Source organism: Sus scrofa, chromosome 5 (assembly GCF_054392235.1).
Source record: "Sus scrofa isolate SSC_HxYL_T2T_F1_AM1 chromosome 5, Sscrofa_HxYL_maternal_Yorkshire_Landrace_v2.0, whole genome shotgun sequence".
Taxonomy (NCBI): Eukaryota; Metazoa; Chordata; class Mammalia; order Artiodactyla; family Suidae; genus Sus; species Sus scrofa.
The window spans coordinates 61,440,031-61,461,789 of NC_139387.1; the positions used below are offsets into that span (position 1 = coordinate 61,440,031).

General features: G+C 35.7%; 1 protein-coding gene across 15 annotated transcripts in view; it reads right to left on the reverse strand.

The window, feature by feature from the left end:
* Window positions 1-21,759, reverse strand: part of PIK3C2G (phosphatidylinositol-4-phosphate 3-kinase catalytic subunit type 2 gamma) — a 518,046-nt gene that overhangs the window by 158,052 nt on the left and 338,235 nt on the right. The gene's annotated exons all lie outside the window — the stretch shown is intronic.

Consider the following 21,759-nt stretch of genomic DNA (forward strand, 5'->3'; position numbering starts at 1 on the left):
GTTCTTTCAAGGAATGTCAACAGGTCAAATATTTTTAGGAAAAGCTACACAAACGAAATTGTTCTAAAGCACAGGATTTTTCAGAGCCTTAAACATCTTGAAGTGCACCATGACTTTCCAGGATTGGAACAGAACATTCATCCCACTGAAAATTTGCTTGACCTCTGAGCCCTAACTGTGTGGGGCTGTTATTCCATGGAAGACATTTTGGGGGTATTCACCTCCAAATTATCGGAAAGTCTCTACCTGAAGGCTCTCTGATGAAGTGGCCGAGACAAAGATTTCTGTGTCTTCCTACTTTGACCTTGTGCCCTAATTTTAACACCTCTACAAATCAGCAAATTTGTCAAATATCTTGGCCTTGACTAACTCCCACCCCACGAGCTAGTCTGGATCTATGTCCATTATGATCTTTTTTTTCCTTTGGTCTTTTTAGGGTCTCACCCACGGCATATGGAGGTTCCCAGGCTGAGGCTGAATTGGAGCCGCAGCTGCTGGCCTGTGCCACAGCCAGAGCAACACCAGATTGAAGCTGAATCTGTGACCTACACCATAGCTTACAGCAACAGCAGATCTTTAACCCACTGAGGGAGGCCAGAGATTGAACCTGCGTCCTCATGGATGCTAGTCAGATTCGTTTCCTCTGAGCCATGATGGGAAATCCTGTCCATTATGATTTTAACTGCCCTCAAACTAGCTGCCTATCTTTATTCATACTTATATTATAATTAATAATTAATCAATATCTAATGTTATAATATACAATAACACGCTATTATAAATAATAATCTTCCAAATCGCTTTCTATCCTATTATGCCTTAAACTGGAAGTACACTTCCCACTATGGTCAGAAACAGAAAGATGGGTGGAGGAAAAGATGAAATGTAATAACAGAATGTAATAAAGAAAGAATGCATATTAGGCTATAACTAAGGTTAACTCTATATGCCTCCAAATCTCCTAACAAAGTTCACACTTCCAGCTCTCATAAAGCCTAAACAAACAAAGAAAGAATAGCAGGTAGCTACTCTTTGTTTTTTCACACTTAAAAAATACTAAGCACATAGGGAAGACACCTAGGAGGTAAAATGTGCTGATAATTAATAATACAATAACCAGTTTGTCTAGTAAGCTTTTTAAAAAAAGAAACTCCATAGGTGAATTAAGCATGCGTGAATTTTTTAAAGAAAAAAAAATGAAATATCAGAAAATGATATAAGAAATCAAATATGGGGAGAGAGGGATGGAGGGAAGGGAGAGTGAAAGATAATGATTTGGGGAATGGAGGTAATTTGGGGAAAATGGATTATCAGAAAATATTTAAAGAGACTAAGATATTAAATAAGGGATGAATATCCATTAGATAAAAGTCAGAGTAATGTATATAAAATCGCTAGTTTAAATAAAACCTCAACTATAATCTGAAATAAGATTATAATATAATATATTTTGAGCATATTCAGCATGTCTTTGAAAAGGTCATGGTTAAAGTAAGCAATTTATTGCCAGTAATTAGCAAGTTTATGAAAGTATTTCTAAGAAAACATTCCCCTTCTCTCCTGTCCCTGTGGGGGTTACTCCTTTATTTCCTGTAAGAAATGATTACATCCATTTCATGCAGAGTCAAAACTTTCCTTGCACTGATAATAAAGATGCTATAATTTACTTTGCAGGTAAGAGCCTCCTTATCAGAAACAGGCCTCTAAGGCAGCTCCAAATTAGGAGCGTAGTTTAGGGATTCAGAGGAATAGAGGAGCCACTACTAGTCACATTTCCAGATGAAGCACATTTAACTTTGATTAAGAAAGGAAGTTTGAAAATATAATACAAAGGCTTTATCTGAATAGTTGATTGAAACAACATAAATGTTTGATTAAAGAACACATTCAGAATCTTCTTGGAGTTCTCTTGAGGCTCACTGAGTTAAGGACCTCGTGTTGTCACTTCGGTAACTTGGGTTGTGGCTATGGCATGGGTTTGATCCCCAGGAAATTCTACGTGCCATAGGAGTGACAAAAATAAATAAATAAATAAATAAAAATTAAAAAAAAAAGCTCTTAGAGAAACATGGATTACAGGTTTATAATGTTATAACTTCAGACAAATAAAACTGTTTTTTTCTTATTCTTCTCCCTAAAATACATTTCAGTCATTGGTTTATCTTGCGCATTATTCACCTTTAGCCAATGAAATTAAGCTGCTCAGTTTTACATCAATACATTGATTCATGTTCTGGTTGTTAAGCACATGCCTTTTTTGTTCACAGCAACAAAGGTGAGTTAAAATATTTTTTAAAAAGTAATTCACAGAAGCACTTACATCATTAGTTTTTTATAAAACTCAATCCTTGAGAAACCAATTTTGAATCATAAATGGTTGGAAATTGTTTTTTAATCATAGACTATTACCGTTCAAAGATCATAAAGTACAACAATTAATCACAATGCATTGCTTACAGTCAATAAAAGGAGATGTCACAATAATTATTTGTTACCTGCAGTCTCATAAACCATGACCTCACATTGTTCAAACTGAACCTAAGGAAACCATGTTAGTGAAATGAACTGAACAACTGAACATAAAGACGTGCAAGAATTTCCTTTAATAGATAGATCCATGAATTTAAAGATGAGGCATTCCTGAAAGCAAGAAGGAAGAGTAGTTATCAGTTGAGAGGTCGTGAGTAGAGGCTGACAGAAAGGTTAACAAGAAAAGGGATTGTGGTAGGGGCCCTCCCAGAACAAAGGGAAGGGAAAGCAATGTGCACAATCAGCATCTGTGCACACATGCATAACTTTGTGGCAGTATGACAATGTGTATCCATGTGCAACTTTGTAGCATAGGCCATCCAACTAGAACTTACAGAATGTATGTTACCTTATATTGGGGACAAAGGGACCAACATGCAAAAGAAAAAAATAACGGGGGGTATATAAGACAGTGCCCTACTGTGTTTGGGGCTCAGCCTTTGGATATGAAGCCGCTGAGCCAGAGCCAGCACGAATAAATGCTGCTTCCTGGCGAAAAGCCTTCTCTCTGTATGAGAATCCTGCTACAGGATCCTTGTGAGAATGTGATAGCCTGAATATTTTATCAGGGGAAGTAAGGAGTCTGTTTCTGTAGATTCCCAGGGAGAATCTTATTTATTAAAAATGAAATGCTTATCAGGATTCTTGTCAGGCAAATCTTGTCTTCTCTAGGTCCTGATCCAGGTCTTCATTGCTTGACATAGCTGAAATTCTTTTGAAAAATTCTGTCAATTAAACTTCATAAAACAAACAATATGTTAAAGGCTCTGGTTGGGGAGACTACTCAAGAATCAATGAGGAAACCAATCAAGGATAAAATTTGGAAATGAGAAATATTGCTCCCTTGCTTCTTGATTTTGAAATCAGTATCTTGTATGTTGGATTTCCTCTCAGAGTAACAGAACTACACCCGGAAAGATGCTAAAAGGAGGAGGAGCAGAATCAATTCTCTGAAGCAATGTCTATGAGTTTAAACTTTGTTTTCCAGCATTGAGCAAACTGACATAGCCATAACTTGTTTGACTGACTGGTGAATCAATGAATAACTAGGCAGTTCAGTTTATAATATCAAGTCATTTATACATGGCATCCTATATCTTAGTGTTTCAAAAAGGTACATATAACATGAATGACAAATGTAAGGTTATTTAGTACTTGCTCTTCTAAAACATGGTAAGCTCCAAAAGTGAGTTCAGTAAAAATAGCTATGAAAGGTAAAAATTAAGAGTCCTATTGACTGTGTTTTGTTTTTAAGAATTGTGTTCTTACATTATCATATTAGTTCTATTAAATTAGGAACATACACAATGAAAAGAGAGGTTATTAATTCTGTTAGTGTCAAATGTTAGTACTTTGTTCATGTGTGATTGAATTAGAAGTTTGCAACAGATGAAGGTTAGGGAAGGGTAATGTTGATTATCTGACCCTGGAGTCATTTTAACACAGCATTCTCCTTTCTCTGCTAAAGTAAAGTGGTTTGCTATTGACTTTTTCCCAGGTGCTAGTTCTTGAACGCTTCAAATTTCTCCAAATAAATTCATCCATCCATTCAGTCATCGTGCCATCCAATACATGTTTAAGCTTTATGAAGGCACTAACATTTTTCTATTCTAGTCTAGTCTTAAGATAATTTTTATCAGGTAACTGATTAAATTTATTATAAATATTACAAGCTTGGATTTATGCAAAATATTTACACAAATAAAATACAACTAACTGCTTTATATACTGTGGTGTGGGGAAGATTTTGTTTTTAAGAGTTTTACAAATAAAGAAGCATGAAACCAATACTTTGGTACCAACTATGAAGATAGCTGGGGATTAGAAGCAGAAATTCAAATATTTCAAGATGAAATGCAATATTGTTTAAGAATATTGGAGAGGGGATCAAGATGGCAGAGAAGTAAGGTGTGGTGCCTACCTTCTCCTACAAACACATCAAAATCATTCTACATGGAATCATTCTACAAGAAACCCTCCACATAACTGTAGACCAAAAAGAAAAAAAAAAAAAAGAGAGAGAGAAGAGGAAAAAAAAAAAAAAAAAAAGGAATCAGGATGGGACCAGTACTCCTAAGAGGAAGCCATGAAAGAGGAAAGGAACCTGCACCCTGATTGGGGCAATCGGCTGAGATGGAAGGAACTCAAAGCCTCAGAGAAAAGCACAGTAGCTGGACTGAGGAGGGCAAAGCAGAGAGAGAGCTACACAAACCATCAGTACATGACAACCTGAGACCCTCAGGTGGGGGTTGGGCACTGAGACGCAGGCTCCAGAGGTCAGTTCTGGGGAGAGAATTAAGGTTGGCTATGTGGAGACAGACTGAGGGGCTAGGGAACAGTGCACCAAAGGCTGGGAAGTGGAGTGCCACAGCCAAGGTAACCTGGAAAGAGGCCTGGGCCTGCAGGAGAAGCAAGGCGTTAGAGGAGAGGAGGAGAATATCTTTCTCTGCACACACGTGGGCTCTCAGGCAGCGGGACACCTCTTGTGCAGCCTCACACATCAGGGTGCCTCTTTCACAAGCTACAGGCAGCAGGGTGTCTCTTGTGTGGGCTACAGGAGGGGAAGTGACTCTTGGCCAGGCTCCAGGTGGCCAGGCACCTCAGGTGAGGACTAAGGGTGGCAGGGCACCTCTTGCTACAGGCAGCAGTAGAAGCAGGAGCAGTGGAAAATCTCCTGTAGTGCAGGCTACAGGCAGCAGTGTAAAATCACTGAAGCCGTCTCAGACTCCAGAGGTGGTCACCGCCCACCACCACTAGGGGCCCATGAAAAGCCATCACCTGTTACTCCAGTCACCTCAGAGGTCAGCACAGAGGAGGGCACTGCCAATCTATGCATGATAGGGATTCCAGAAGGAGAAGAAAAAGAAAAGGAGATTGAAAATATATTTGAAGAAATTACGGCTGAAAACTTTCCAAGTCTAAAGCAAACAGATATCAATGTACAGGAAGCACAGAGATCCCCAGACAAGTTGACCTGAAACAGATCCACTCTCAGAAATATTATAATAAAAATGGCAAAAGTTAAAGATAAGGAAGGGATTCTAAAGGCAGCAAGAGAAAAAAAAAGTTAATTATAACAGAACCCACCATAAGGCTATTAGTTTATTTCTCTACAGAAATCTTTTGAAAAGTAATCACTTAAATAAGCCAATATACAGATCTAAAAGAAAAAAAAAACCTATTGTAAAAGTGATGAAAAACATAAGGAACAGCAAAAGGATAAATATGAAGTTGTTAAAAAAGGACATCAAAATCATAAAATGTGATTAAGAAAAGTAAGGAAGTCTAGACTCTTTTTTTTTTTTTTTTTAGAATGTGTTTGAGACTATACGGCTATCAGGCTAAAGCAAGCAGATATAGGAAGGGAACAACATACTTGAAAAACAGGGAAACCATTAATCAAAAACAACATACATTCACAAAAACTAAAAAGAAGAGGACAAAAGCATAAAATAAAAGGAAATCAGGGAGTGCCCATCATGGCTCAGTGGTTAATGAATCTGACTAGTATCCCTGAAGAAGTGGGTTCAATCCATGGCCTCGCTCAGTGGGTTAAGGATCCGGTGTTGCCATGAGCTGTGATGTAGATTTCAGATGCAGCTCAGAATCCCATCTTTCTGTAGCTATCGCACAGGCCCGGAATTGCAGCTCCAATCAATTCAATCCCTAGCCTGGGAACTTCCATATGCCACACCTGCTGCCCTAAAAAAAAAAAAAAGGAAATCATCCAACACAAAAAAAGAAAGGAACAAAGGAGAAACATAGAATAAACTGGAAAAAAGGTTTAAAATGGCAATAAATAAATATTTATCAATAATTACCTTAAATGTCAATGGACTGAATGCCCCAATCAAAATACATAGAGTGGTAGGCTGGATTAAAAAACAAGGCCCTACAATATGCTGCCTATAAGAAACTCCTCTTAGGGCAAAGGACACGAAAATTGAAAGTAAGGGGATAGAAAAAGATACTTCATGTGAATGGAAAAGACAGGAAAGTGGGAGTTGCAATACTCAATATCAAAAAAAAAAATAGACTTTAAAACAAAGGCTACATAAAAAGACAAAGAATGACACTATTTAATGGTAAAAGAATCAATTCAAGAAGAGGATATTACACTTGTCAATATATATGCCCCTAATATAAGAGCACCCAAATACATACAATGAATACTAATAGACATAAAAGGAGAAATTGATGGGAATACAATCATAGTAGGAGACTTTAACACCCCACTCACATCAATGGACAGATCCTCTCGACAGAAAAATCAATGAGGCAGGAGAGATCCTAAATGACACAATAGAAAAGTTGGACTTAATTGACATTTTCAGGACGTTACATCCAAAAAAATCAGAATGTACATTCTTTTCAGTTGCACATGGAACATTCTCAAGGATTGACCACATACTGGGGAACAAAACTAACCTCAACAAATTTAAGAGTATAGAAATTATTTCAAGCATCTTCTCTGACCACAATGGCATGAAACTAGAAATCAACCACAGGAGAGGAAATGAGAATAAATGGACTACATGGAGACTCAACAACATGCTACTAAAAAATAAATGGGTCAATGAGGAAATCAAGAAGGAAATTAAAAATACTTCAAGACAAATGATAATGAAGACACAACCTATGGGATGCTGCAAAAGCAGTGCTCAGAGGGAAATTCATAGCAATACAGGCCTTCCTCAAAAAAGAAGAAAAACCTCAAATCAACAACTTAACCTACCACCTAAATGAATTGGAAAAAGCACAAACATAACTTATAGTCAGTGGAAGGAAGGACATCATAAAGCTCAGAGAGGAAATTGATAAAATAGAGATTCAAGAAACAATAAAAAATTCAATAAAACCAAGAGCTGGTTCTTTGAAAGGGTAAATGAAATTGATAAACCTCTGGCCAGACTTACCAAGAAGACTGAGAAAGAATTCATACAATATGAGAAATGAAAAAGGAGAAATCTCAGTGGATGCTGCAGAAATAGGAAAAACCACAAGAGAATACTATAAACAATTATATGCCAACACATTTGACAAGCTAGAAGAAATGGACAACTTCCTAGAAACATATAGCCCACCAAAACTGAATTAAGAAGAAATAGATCAATTGAACATACTGACCACTAGAAATGGAATTGAATATGTAATAAAAACACTCCCTACAAACAAAAGTCCAGGACCAGATGTCTTCACAGGTGAATTCTACCAAATGTACAAAGAATAACTTATACTCATCCTTCTTCAACTTTCCCAAAAGGTTGAAGAAGAAGGAACAATTCCAAAGACATTCTATGAAGCCACCATCACCCTAATACTAAAACCAGACAAAGATACTACCAAAAAAGAAAACTATAGGCCAATATATTTGATGAACATAGATGTAAAAATTCGCCATGAAATTTTAGCTAACCGAATCCAATAACATACAAAAAAGATCACACACCATGACCAAGTGGGATTCATCCCAAGTTCACAAGGATAGTTCAACATATGCAAATCAATCAAGGTCATATACCACATTAACAAAAGAGAAGTCAAAAACCACATGATCATCTCAATAGATGCAGAAAAAGCATTTGACAAAATCCAACATCCATTCATGATAAAAACTCTTACTAAAGTGGGTATAGGGGGGACATACCTTAACATAATCAAAGCCATTTATGATAAACCCACAGCCAATATACTATCCAATGGAGAAAAGCTGAAAGCCTTCCTGCTAAAATCTGGAATGAGACAAGGATGCCCACTCTCACCACTTTTATTCAACATAGTATTGGAAGTCCTAGCCACAGCAATAAGACAAACAAAAATTAAAACATATCCAAATTGAAAGAGAAGAGGTAAAATTGTCACTGTATGAAGATAACATAATACTATATATAGAAAACCCTAAGGATTCCACACAAATTCTACTCAAACTGATCAAGGAATTCAGCAAAGTAGCAGGATACAAGATTAACATTCAGAAATCAGATAGATTTATATGTACTGACAAAGAAATATTAGAAAAGGAATATAAAAATACAATATCTTTTAAATCACACTCTAAAGAATTAAGTACCTAAGAATAAACCTGACTAAGGAGGTGAAAGACTTATATGCTGAAAGTATAAAACATCAATCAAGGAAATTAAAGAGGATTCAAAGAAATGGAAAGATTCCCTACTCCTGGATTAGAAGAATTAATATCCTTAAAATGGCCATACTACCCAAAGCAATCTATAGATTTAATGCACTCCCTATCAAATTACCCATGACATTTTTCAAAGAACTAGAATAAAAAACCCCAAAATTTATACAGATCAATGGAACAGAACAGAGCATGCAGAAATAAATCCAGACAACTAAGGTCAATTAATCTTCAACAATGGAGGCGAGAATATAAAATGGGAAAAAGACAGTCTCTTCAGCAAATGGGGCTGGGAAAACTGGACAGTGGCCTAAAAATCAATGAAACTAGAACATACCCTCACACCATGCACAAAAATAAATTCAAAATGGTTTAAAGACTTAAACATAAGACAAGACACTGTCAAACTTCTAGAAGAGAGCATAGGCAAAACATTCTCTGGCATCAGCTGTACAAATGTTTTCTTAGGTTAGTCTCCCAAGGCAATAGAAATCAAAACAGAAATAAACCAATGGGACCTAACCAAACTTACAAGTTTTGCAAAGCAAAGGAAACCATCAAAAAAACCAAAAAGGCAACCTATGGAATGGGAGAAAATAGTTGCAAATGATGCAATTGACAAAGGCTTAATCTCCAAAATACATAAACAACTCATACAACTCATACACCTCAAGAGAAAACAAACAAACAAACAAAAACATATGGATGCCCAACAGGCACATGAAAAAATGCTCAACATCACTTAATTTTTAGAGAAATTAAAATCAAAACTACTATGAGGTACCACCTCACACTAGTCATAATGGCTACCATTAATAAGTCTACAAATAACAAATTCTGGAGAGGGTGTGGAGAAAAGGGAACCCTCACACACTGTTGGGAATATAAATTGGTACGACCACTATGGAAAAAGCAAGGAGGTACCTCAGAAAACTAAATATAAAACTACCATAGCATCTAGCAATCCCACTCCTGGGCATATATCCAGATAAAACTTTCATTCAAAAAGATACACACACTCCTATGTTCATTGCAGCACTATTCACAATAGCAAAACATGAAAACAACTTAATATCCATCAATGGATGAATGGATTAAGAAGAGGTGGTACATATACACAATGGAATACTATTCAGACATAAAAAAGAATGAAATAATGTCATTTGCAGCAACATGGATGGAACTAGAGATTCTCATGCTAACAGAAGTAAATCAGAAAGAGAAAGACAAATACTATATAGGATCACTTATTTCTGGAACCTAATATATGGCACAAATGAACCTATCTATAGAAAGGAAATAAACTCACAGACATGGATAACAGAACTGTGGCTGCCACAAGGAGAAGGAGGGAGTGGTATGGACTGGGAGTTTGGGGTTAGTAGATGCAAACTATTGCATTTCAAACAGACATGCAATGAGATTTTGGTAGCACAGGGAACTACACACACACACACACACACACACCCCCACACACACACACGACTGGGTCAATTTGCTGTGCAGCAGAAATTGACAGAACATTGTAAATCAACTGTCGTAAAATTTTTTTAAAAAAGGATATTCCATACTGTTCTCCATAGAGAACAGTACCAGCTTACATTCCCACCAAGAGTGTAAGAGGGTTCCCTTTTCTCCACACTGCCTCCAGCATTTGTTATTTGTGGACTTATTAATGGAGAACAGTATGGAGGTACCTTAGAAAACTATAAATGGAACCCAGCAATCCCACTCTTGGGCATATACCTGGACAAAACTTTCCTTAAAAAAGACACATGCACCTGCATGTTCATTGCAGCACTATTCACAATTGCCAAGACATGGAAACAACACAAATGTCCACCAACAGATGATCGGATTAGGAAAATGTGGTACATATACACAATGGAAGACTACTCAGCCATAAAAAAGAGCAAAATAATGCCATTTGCAGCAACATGGATGGAACTAGAGACTCTCATACTGAGTGAAGTAAGTCAGAAAGAGAAAGACAAATATCATATGATATCACTTATATATAGAATATAATATATGGCACAAATGAACCTTTGCACAGAAAAGAAACTCATGGTCTTGGAGAACAGACTTGTGGTTACCAAGGGGGAGGGGGAGGGAGTCGGGTGGATTGGGAGCTTGGGGTTAATAGAGGCAAACTAGTGCCTTTGGAATGAATTAGCAATGAGATCCTGCTGTGTAGCACTGGGAACTATATCTAGTCACTTATGATGGAGCATGATAATGTGAGAGAAAAGAATGTACACATGTTTGTGTAATTGGGTCACCATGCTGTACAGCAGAAAATTGACAGACACTGTAAACCAGCTATAATTGGAAAAAAAATAAAAATCATTATATATATGTGTGTGTGTATATATATATGAAACAAATGCTAAAAAAAGAAATGTACTGAACATAAAAAAGGATATTCCAATTTTTATTGATCTTTTGCTCTTTTTTTAAAAAAATAAGTTTTTTAAAGCCTATAATGTCTTCCTTTACTTCCACTGATAATGGGAATTTTGCTTGGTTTCATATTCACATGAGAATCCACATTAATAAATTGTGTTGTTTATACCTTTAATGCATATCTGGAATCTGACTGTTTTATACCCCTTTCATCACTATTAACTTACTCCAAATTTGGACTATTTGAAAGGTTCTATTTTCATCTTTACATCACCACTGCTTCCTCCAACCACACATGCATGTGCACACATACACACACACATATAGACTCTATTTGCCACACAATAGCTACAAAGCTTTTAAACTGAATCTGTTCCTGTACTTCTTTGTTCAAAATCCATCAAGATATTTCTACCTTATTCATAACAAAATTCAAAATTCTTACCATGGTCTATGATTTGACCCCTACTGACTGCCATGGCCCCACTTCCAACTACCTGGCTCACTCTACTTCACCACCTGGTCTTCTCTAGTACACCACAGGTAGTGTCAACCCTCATTCCTAAGGGTCATCCTTCACGCATTCAAACAGATCCTTTCTTCATTTTATTCAGACTTTGCAGAATATCTTACTATCCCTACCAGTAGTATCCTGAACAGTGTTCTATTTGTTCTAATAACATTTGTCACCACTTGACATGATATATTTGTATTTTTTCCCTTCTAGCATGTACACCCTTAAAAGCACAAATTTTGTTTTGTTCAATGATACATCCGACCTACTAGGAAGTACTCTGTAATGATTAAATGAATGGATGGGGTTCTTGTTGTGGCTCAGTGGTAACGAATGCAATTAGTATCTATGAGGACGAGGGTTTGATCCCTGGCCCCACTCAGTGAGTTAAGGATCTGGCATTGCCATGAGCTGTGGTGTAGGTCACAGATGTGGCTTAGATCTTATGTTGCTGTGGCTGTGGCGTAGACTGGCAGCTTCAGCTCCACTTTGACCCCTAGCCTAGGAACTTCCATGTGCCAAGGGTGGGGACCTAAAAATAAAAAAAATAAAAGAAAGAAGGAAAGAAAGAAAATTAAACTAATGGATAAGTAACTGAATGAATATGTGCATCCTTTCTCTTATTCTGCTTATGTGGACTAACTCCAGAATAAGACATAGAAATAATGTTTACTCTTACAATATTCAACCTTGGAATATCTTCACAACTCTGACATGGTGATTTTCTTGAGACGTTAATTCAAGGTTAAAGCAATTATAAATTAAAATTTTAAAAATATTGCCGCATGTATGATTACTTTCAGTCTAATTCTGTGATAAGTAATTTTAAATTGTGCAATTTTTTTTGACTGCACTCACAACATGCAGAAATTCCTGGTCCTGGAATCAAATCCATGCCACAGCAGTGACAACACCAAATCCCTAACCACTAGCCCACCAGGGAACTCCTGAAATTGTATAATTCTTCAAAAATAGTCTATAATAAGACTTAGCAGCAGTAGTCTTTATCATAATTGATCTTATATCAGGTGGACCTTCAATTCTTTTGGTCTATTATACCAAGAGATATAGTAGTTAGGAGTGCCTAGAATCTCACTGGTCAAATCCTTGGTTTAGCGCTTATTAGCTGCATAACATTGGGCAAGTTAGTTAATTTCTCTAACATCCATTTCCTTTATCTGGAAGATGTTGATATTAATATAGTCTGTTCTACAGAAGCACATATTTCTGTAACATAAACTACCTCACACAAAATTAGCATACGGGGGAATGATGTTAGCATGATGCAGAAGTCACACTGGTTCATGAGCAATTTTTTCCAACATGTTAATATTTTGTGCCACTAAAAAGCAGCACCTGAATGCAAAGTATAGCAAAAGAGTTGAATACAATAAACCATGAGGTGTAACAGTAGCATTCTAGTAGTTTCCAGTATTATCCAAGTTCTTCTCTGCTCAAGGTAGCCACAAGCTCTCTCACAAGAGATCCTTGTACTTGCTTTTATCAAGGTAACTTTATCTTATATTTTTAAGTTAAAATATAATACTTCACTATTTATTTATTAGGAATTTAACATCTTTTAAAACTGTTTTGGTATTCATTATCAAGATTGTTTTTGTTTTGCCTAGTGCTCTAATAAGAACATTCATAGGAATTTTGAATGGTCAGCCTTAATAATAAAAGTCATTTTCAGAAATAATAATGTAATTAAAATAAATTTAAAACTTTATCTCTCTCTACACACATTCACACACACATGAAAATATGAGAAATAGCTAAATAGAGAATTAATAAACAGGAAGACCAATTTGAAAAAGAAAATCTATAATCCAATATAGGGAGAGAAAGATATAAAAAATGTGGAAGAGCAATAGCAAATACAAATAAAATAGACTGAGAGGGTGAAATATACATTTAATTAGAATTCAGGAGGAGAGTAGAGAAAGAATGGGGGAAAGATAATATTCGAAGGAATAAAGGTTGAGAACTTTTAAGAACTGATGAAAAACATTAATCTTCAAAGTCAAAAGGCCCAAATTCCAAACAGTATAAATAAAAACAAGTCAACATCTAGACACATCAAGAATGGTGAGCAATATCTCAATAACAACAGCTGAAGTCAGAAGATGGTAGAATATCTTTAAACTTCTGAAAGTAAACAATTGTAGAGTTGTATATTTAGCAATACATTTTTAAAATATGAAGGCAAACTAAAGTTATTGTAGAAAATAAAAATGGCCGGAGTTTGCATCAGTACATCTCCACGTAGAATTCCCTTCAGATAGAAAAATTCTACATGAAAACTTTAAGAGGCGAAAAGGAATGATTAACGAAAAAGTAGAACATATATTTATTGAACAAATAATAACAATAGATTTAGAGCTAAACATAAAACAAATAGAACTATGACACATAACAGCAATAGCACATAAATCAGGAGGCACATTGTTTGATGATGAGGAGTGCTAAGGTCCCACTAAGACATAAGTTTTCCCAGAATCAGAATGTAGTTTCAATAGGGCATGGCTGTTGTTTGTTTTACTGAGCTATTTCAAGAGCTGTATTTATTCTTCGAAGGGATAAATAAATGAATGAAGTTCTTTAGTTTTCATTCATAGATTCAGATAAGTATGGATGCTATGATTTTTAATGTAGCTATTATAAGATTTGATAGAGTTTTAAAATGTCAGACTAGTAATGGTGGAATAATGGAATAAAAAATAATTCAAAAGGAGGCAAAAAAAGGAGAGAAAAGTAAACAGAAGATTAAAGCACTGAAAAAACACAAAATAAGGGAGTTCTCATCGTGGCTCAGTGGTTAACAAATCCGACTAGGAACCATGAGGTTTCAGGTTCAATCGCTGGCCTCACTCAGTGGGTTAATGATCCAGCATTGCTGCGAGCTGTGGTGTAGGTCACAGACGCGGCTTGGATCTGGCATTGCTGTGGCTCTGGTGTAGGCCAGCGGCTACAGCTCTGATTGGACCCCTAGCCTGGGAACCTGCATATGCTGCAGGTGTGGCTATAGAAAAGACAAGACCAAAAAAAAAAAAAAAAAAAAAAACCCACAAAATAAGATGGTAGAAATAAATCCAAATCCATCAGTATTAACAATAGATATCCATGGCATCCATAGCAGAATAGTTATTAAATAACTTGTGATGTATTTATACAATAGATTATTGCAAAGTAGTAAAATTTAATAAAATAGAATTATGAAAATGGATGGATTTCAAAATCATAATACTGTACCAAAAAACCAATTGCAGGAGTTCCTGCTGTGGCCCAGTGGTTGAAGAATCTCACTGCAGTGGCTTGGGTTGCTGTGGAGATGAGGGTTTGATCCCTGGCCTGGCACAGTGAATTAAAGGATCCTGTGTTGTCTCAGCTGTGGCATAGGTTGCAGCTGCAGCTCAGATTCAATCTCTGGCCTGGGAACTTACATATGCTGTGGATGCAGCCATGAACAAGCAAACAAACAAACAAACAACTGAAGAAGACATACACAATGATTCCATTTACTGGGTTTAAAATATGTGAAACTATGTTTATTTTTATAAGGGTAAGTGATAAAAATCACACAGGAGGGTAGGTATATTTGAATAATTAACTTAGAAGTCATTCCTTCTGTACAGACGGTTAAGTGGATGTGATTGGAATAGGTTACACAGGAGTGTCAAAGTTCATATTTTGATATATATTAAACTTGATGGTGGGAATATGAGTGTTTGTTGTATGGTCATTTGAAATTTAGGCCTGTCTTATAATCTCTCAGTGTATCTAGTTAATAAAAAAACAATAAAAATCAAGGTTATACAAATGTTTGTGAGAACTCTTAGTGGTGCTTTCTGATGTACTCTAGGTTTTGGATGCCAACTCTTTATTTTTATTTATTTTTTATCACTTAGGGCATAGGGCATATGGCCAGCTTTACACTTAGGAAGCAGCCAATTTTTAAGTTTCATTGCCTCATTCATACACTAATATAAAATTCTTTGCTCCACAACTTCACAGTTTACAATTTGTTAATGCAAATAACTCTGAGGAAGATAATAATAGAATTAAGTACATGGCGAAGTGTAAAGGTCTGAGATCAGACTTGAGACTGACTTTGATACAAACAGGAAGGGAAAGTAAGTGGGCACGGAGGAGATGAGACCAAGCAAAGGGGAGAGTGGAGAGAGAGGCTGGAGAAGCAAAGAGTCCTTATGATCTTCATCAACTTGCATATTGTCAGCTCTAAGACCATCAGTAAACTCTAACACAAAAGGGTTTGAGATAGGCAGACATTGATCCTCTCTGGGTTTCAGTAACTTCATTTGTAAAATGAGAGACTAGGTCATAAAGACATATAAGGTCTCTTCTATTTCTCACATTCAATGCCTTTGTGATTCCACGAACACAAACATTATCTTAATTGCCTTGGTTTTCACCAGAGAATAAAAGCTGCTAAACTACCTGTGCTCATTAAATTCCATTCAAATTATGAACACCTGCATCAGAAACACAACCAGCACATAATCACCAGTACAGTCCACAGGTGATTAATTAAAGGAGTATTCATTCCCTCATGTAAACATTTAGCAAAAATTCTCTATGTTGCCTATGTCGAATTTATCTGTGGAGGAAAAACCTGGACTGAAGTATTAAAGAGTAAAGATTTCACTATGGGGGAGAGGTGGTGAACAATTTCTTTTTGCATCATTTTATTCAACTGTTGAGCTATCATTTTCTATGCTTTGGTTTCTTGCTGCCTTATATTTAATTTCCCTTAGATATGTTATTAAAAATTGTCGTGTTCTACTATAAGTATGCTTGAAAATAACATGGCGAAATAAACTATTCTGTATGTCATCAAATTTTTGTATGTGAGATATACCATGACAATGAATAGCTAAAGCAAATCTTATGACCCTAAAGGAAGGATAGAAAGCAGACTATAGCAACCAGTGTTGATGATGACTATTTAACAATAACTAAATTAAGTATATATCCTTATCAATTACTGACTTTTTCTATGCTGTATAGAAAAAGCCATGGCCATGGTATTCATGTGCAAGTTAATGGTACTATGCCAAAAGAACATCTTATAAATGACAGCATTTATTTATTTTTTAAAAATCTATTTGTTGAGAATAATGCAATGCTGGATAACTTAGTTTTATTAGTTTCATTGTTGGTAAGCAAATTGGTCTTTAGAAAGCAGCCAATATTATGTGTTGAAATGAGGCCAATTTAATCAGTGAGAGGAAATTCCTAAGCCAGAAATTCAACTTGTAAAAAAATGACATTACTTGGGAAAAAAACAAAGGATCTGTATGTACAACTTCTTTTCTTATAAACCTGGTAAGTTTTTAGATTTTCTCACAGGTTAAAAAAATGCAGTTCTTTTATTCATTTTTCCCATGGGTCCTGGTCCAGATTTCAGAATCATCAATGCCGTTTGACTTATTCTCTTCAGTGATCTACTAAAAAAGGCCTGAATTATAGCGGAAATAATGCAAACAGAAGGGAACAAAGGACAAAGGACTGCTTACTTGATTTCACTCTAGTTTATCCCAGTATCAGCTATAATATAATACAATATCCATAACAGAAAGTCACATCGTTTTTTTCTGTAGTGCTCCAAAATGTGTTATTTATCTTTTGCAATAAGGGTTGTGTTTTAATTTGAATACTATCTCTGGTCAATATTCTGTAGATCACTTATGAAGTTCAATACTAGAATTAAATCTCTTCTGCCTTTTTTAAGGATTAGCTAATAAATGGTGAATTAAGCTGAAGGCTTCATAGGGAAGAAATAAAAGTAATTTCCTATAGTAAGCTGAATAATGCAACCCTTCCATCCATTTTACCTATATCCTTATACCTAGAACCTATGACTACGTTACCTTAAATGATGAAAGAGACATATTATGATTAAGATTTTGAGATGGACAGATTATTCTGGATTATTTGCCTGGACCCAGTATAATCGCAGGGTCCTTATAAAATGGAGGTTGAAGGACCAGAGTGAAGAGAAGGAGATATCATGGAAAAAGAGGTCAGAGTAAAGCCATTTCTAGAAAAGGGTCATGAGTCTGGAGCCTCCGGAAGGAATGCAGCTCTGCTAATACCTTGATTTTAACCTAATAAAACCCATTTTTGGATTTTTCATCTCCAGAACTAAGTTAGTGATAATTTGTTATAGCCACAACAGTAAACTAATACACTTATTGTTGGACCTTATTAGAAATGGAATTCTTTGTGAAGCTGTATAATATCCCTCATAAAATAAATATACCATTCAAAAATTAAGAAATACGAAAGAAAAATTAATGGAAAGCTACACCCAACTTCATTTTAATGGAATTAACCCAACAGTTAGACATTATTATCAAACAAGCTAGAGGGAAAGTGTGGGCGAGGGCCTAGGAAATAGCCACTCTTGTGCACTACTAGCGAGAGTCTAAATTCCTACAACCTTACTTAATAAAGGGCAGTTTGGAAATGTAGGTAAAAAGAAGTATGAACATTTACAATCTCTATTCCAGGAATTCCACTCTTGGAAAATAGCCTGAAGAAATAACTAAGGACCTATGCAAATATTTAAGCACAAGGAAATTCACCTCAATGTGACCATAACAGGAAAATACAGGAAACAATCTGAATGTCCAATAATAAGGTATAAATTATTATTAAATTATGATATAATAAATTAGTTAACAATAGAATACTGGTCAGTTGTAAAAATAATCTTATTAAAGTGTACTTACTCTTTGGAAAATGCTCAGGATAAGTTGCATTGTTTTAAATAAAGTTATGTACAACACAGTATCTATAATATCATTTTTATAGTATATATAATACACACAGATTATACACATACATACATGTAAACACACAGTTTAGGAAAATATTTGCCAGCAAGGCCTACTAATGGCTTACACTTATATATTGCAACTAAATTGCAGGATCTACTCTATTCAGTCTATAAAGATTAACTCACTTGATCCTCACACCAAACCTACAGAGTAAGTACTATTATTAGTCTCTACTTTGCACCTGAGAAAATCAAGGCCAAGAGAGCTTAATTTGTTCAAAGTGATATAGATAGTGAGTGGGAGATTGGTAATTCTACCCTGGTAATCAGTGTGTAGGATCTATGTGCCTAGCCACTGGAAATACTGCCTCTCCCAACAGGAGCTAGACTTAAGTGCTGGGATTAGTGATATAAAAATACATATATTTTTGCTGATCTACATTTTCTAATCTTGATATAAAAACAATAAAAATATTAAAGACTAATATATATTGAGTGCTTTAATTATTATAGGCATTGTGCTAAGTGCTTTATATGTATGATCTCAATTAATCCTAATTAGCATTTTAGGAGGTAATTCTATTTTTCCTATTAAGTAACTAAATCTCAGAGAGGTTAAGACATTTTCACAATCACACAGCAACTCAGTGTCAGATTGAAGGTCACATTTACTTGAATCCAAGGCCACTGTTTTTAACCTCTATATTGTGCTGTCTGCATAAATCTAACACTACAGAAAAATTCATTGAAAGAAAAGAAACTCTTCTTTTTGGCCTTAGGTTCAGAGAACTTCAATATAGGGTGTGATGTGGCTTAATAACAGTGATTCTCTACATGTTATAGATTTGGTTATATTAAGTATATTTCACAAGAGTTCATTTTAGGCACAAGTTAAATACTTGACTAGAAATGAATCTCAGTATAACTAATGAATTTCCAATACAAAAATCCAGGTAGTGAGATTTGAATTTAATTGTTCCTAATAGGAAAGATACTGACTATAACATAAAGAAGTAAAGTGGTCTACACATTCATAGCATCAATGTAAACAGTAGAGATTAATCCTTTACCCTTTCCCATGAACATTTCCATAAGGCTTCTGCTATAGTAAAAGGAAAAATAATTGCTTCTTAATGTAAGTTACTCTACTAATTAGTTCCTCATGTAAGCTAGTCTCTCATCCTTTTTCTAAATGCCTTAGAATAAGGTAAGTGGTTAAAACAGCTCATATTGGACTGACTGGTGCCAAATATCTGCACTTCTACATGCAATTATCTATGAGAATCTATATTATCGATTTAAGGATTCTCTGAGATGCAGTTACATATTTTTTAAAAAAAGAGATTAGATAAGGATTTCTAGGTGATCAACTTCTTAAAACTCTCTTTCCCCAGGGAATCTTTTTCTCAGATTTTAATGAGAATTAGAGCTGATAGGCTACAAACTTGGTGGCTTAAAACAGTGGCCATGTATTAGCTCTTAGTTTTGTAGATCAGCAGTCCAAGCATGATGTGGCTGGGTAGCCTGTTTAGGGTATTATAAACCAAAATCAACATATTGGCCAAACTGAGTACTCCTCGGGAGGCTCTGGGGAAAATTTTGACTCCAAGTTCATTCAGATTGTTGTCAGAATTCAGTTCTGTGGTTGCAGAACTAGAAGTCTCCATTTCCTTGCTGGCTATCAGCTGGAGGTCCCTCTTAGCAAGTTGAGGTTATTATCAGTTCTTGGCACATGGCTCCCTCCATCTTCAAAGTCAGCTGTGGAGCATCTCTTCCCATTGATTCCCTCTCACACTTGTAACTGTTGTAGAGACTTCTGCCAACTAGAGGCAAGGGCTCAACTGATCCATCAGGCCCGTCCAGGACAATCTCTCTTTTGCTATATATAGGCATCCCTCATTTTATTGTGCTTTGCTTTATTGATCTATGCAGATACTGCATTTTTTACAAATTGAAGGTCTGTGTCAACTCTGCTTTGAGCAAACATATTGACAAAATTTTTCTAACAGCATTTGCTCACTTTGTGTCTGTGCCACACTGCAGTAATTCTCACATTTCAAACTTTTTCATTATTAATACGTTTGTTATGGTAATCTGTGATCAGTGTTGATGTTACTATTGTAACTGTTTGGGGGCACCATAAACCATATTTATGTAAGATGGTGAACTTAATGGATTGTTGAAATGACAACAAAGAATTGAGAATATCACATAAACTTGGTTGATAAAGCAGTGGCAGGCTTTAGGAGGATTGATTGTAATTTTGAAATAAGTTCTGTGGGTAAAATGCTATCAAACAGCACTGCACGCTACAGAGAAATTGTCTATCAAAGCAAGAGTCAATCCATGTCACAAATTTCATTGTTTTCTTATTGTGAAGAATTGCCATGGCCACCCAATCACTCTGATCAGTCAGCTGCCATCAACATCAAGGCAAAGCCTCCATCCACAAAGTTACAACTTGCTGAAGGCTCAGATAATGGTTAACATGTTTTATCAATTAATTATTTTTTAATTAAGATGTGTTTTTTTTAGACATAATGCTACTGGACATAATAGACTCCAGTATAAAGTAAGTATAACTTTTATATGCACTGTGAAACCAAAAATTTGTATGACTCACTTTTTTTGTGATATTGTGGTGGCCTGGAACTAAATCTGCAATATCTCTGAGGTATGCCTGTAATGCAACACAATCACAGAAATGCTATCTCATCATATTAACAGGGTCTTCCCATTGAAGGGCAGGGGATCTCAGGTAACTGGGGGGGGGGGTCATCTTGGAATTCTGCCTATTATACCCACTGAGCACTTTTGTCACTGATCTATTTATATAATAAGCATCTACAACACGCCAGGCATAGTGCTAAGCATTTGATGTAACAAGACTAACCAAACAATTATTCTCTTCATTTAATCCATGGCTTACTACATAGGCAAGTTGTTTGGGGTACAGAAAGAAATATGTCTTGTTCTAAATAATACAGTATGGCTGGGCAGTTATTGTTCATGTTAACATTTCTTTTACTCCTTAAAAGATGTAATATATTAAAATGTTCAATCCACCATTGAGAATTAAAAGCAATTGGAAGACCTAACCCTAAAATTTTTCAGTCCTTTTGGTTATGGTGGATACAATAAAAGCAGTAAATGGAAGAGGCTAGCCAATAAAATTTAAGATGTTTAAATCTTATCTTTTGAACACTAATGTAAAATAAATTGTAAATAAAAAAAGGTTGTAGGAGTTCCCATTGTGGCTCAGTGGTTAACGAATCTGACTAGGAACCATGAGGTTATGGGTTTGATCCCTGGCCTTGGTCAGTGGGTTAAGGATCCGGCATTGCTGTGAGCTGTGATGTAGGTTGCAGA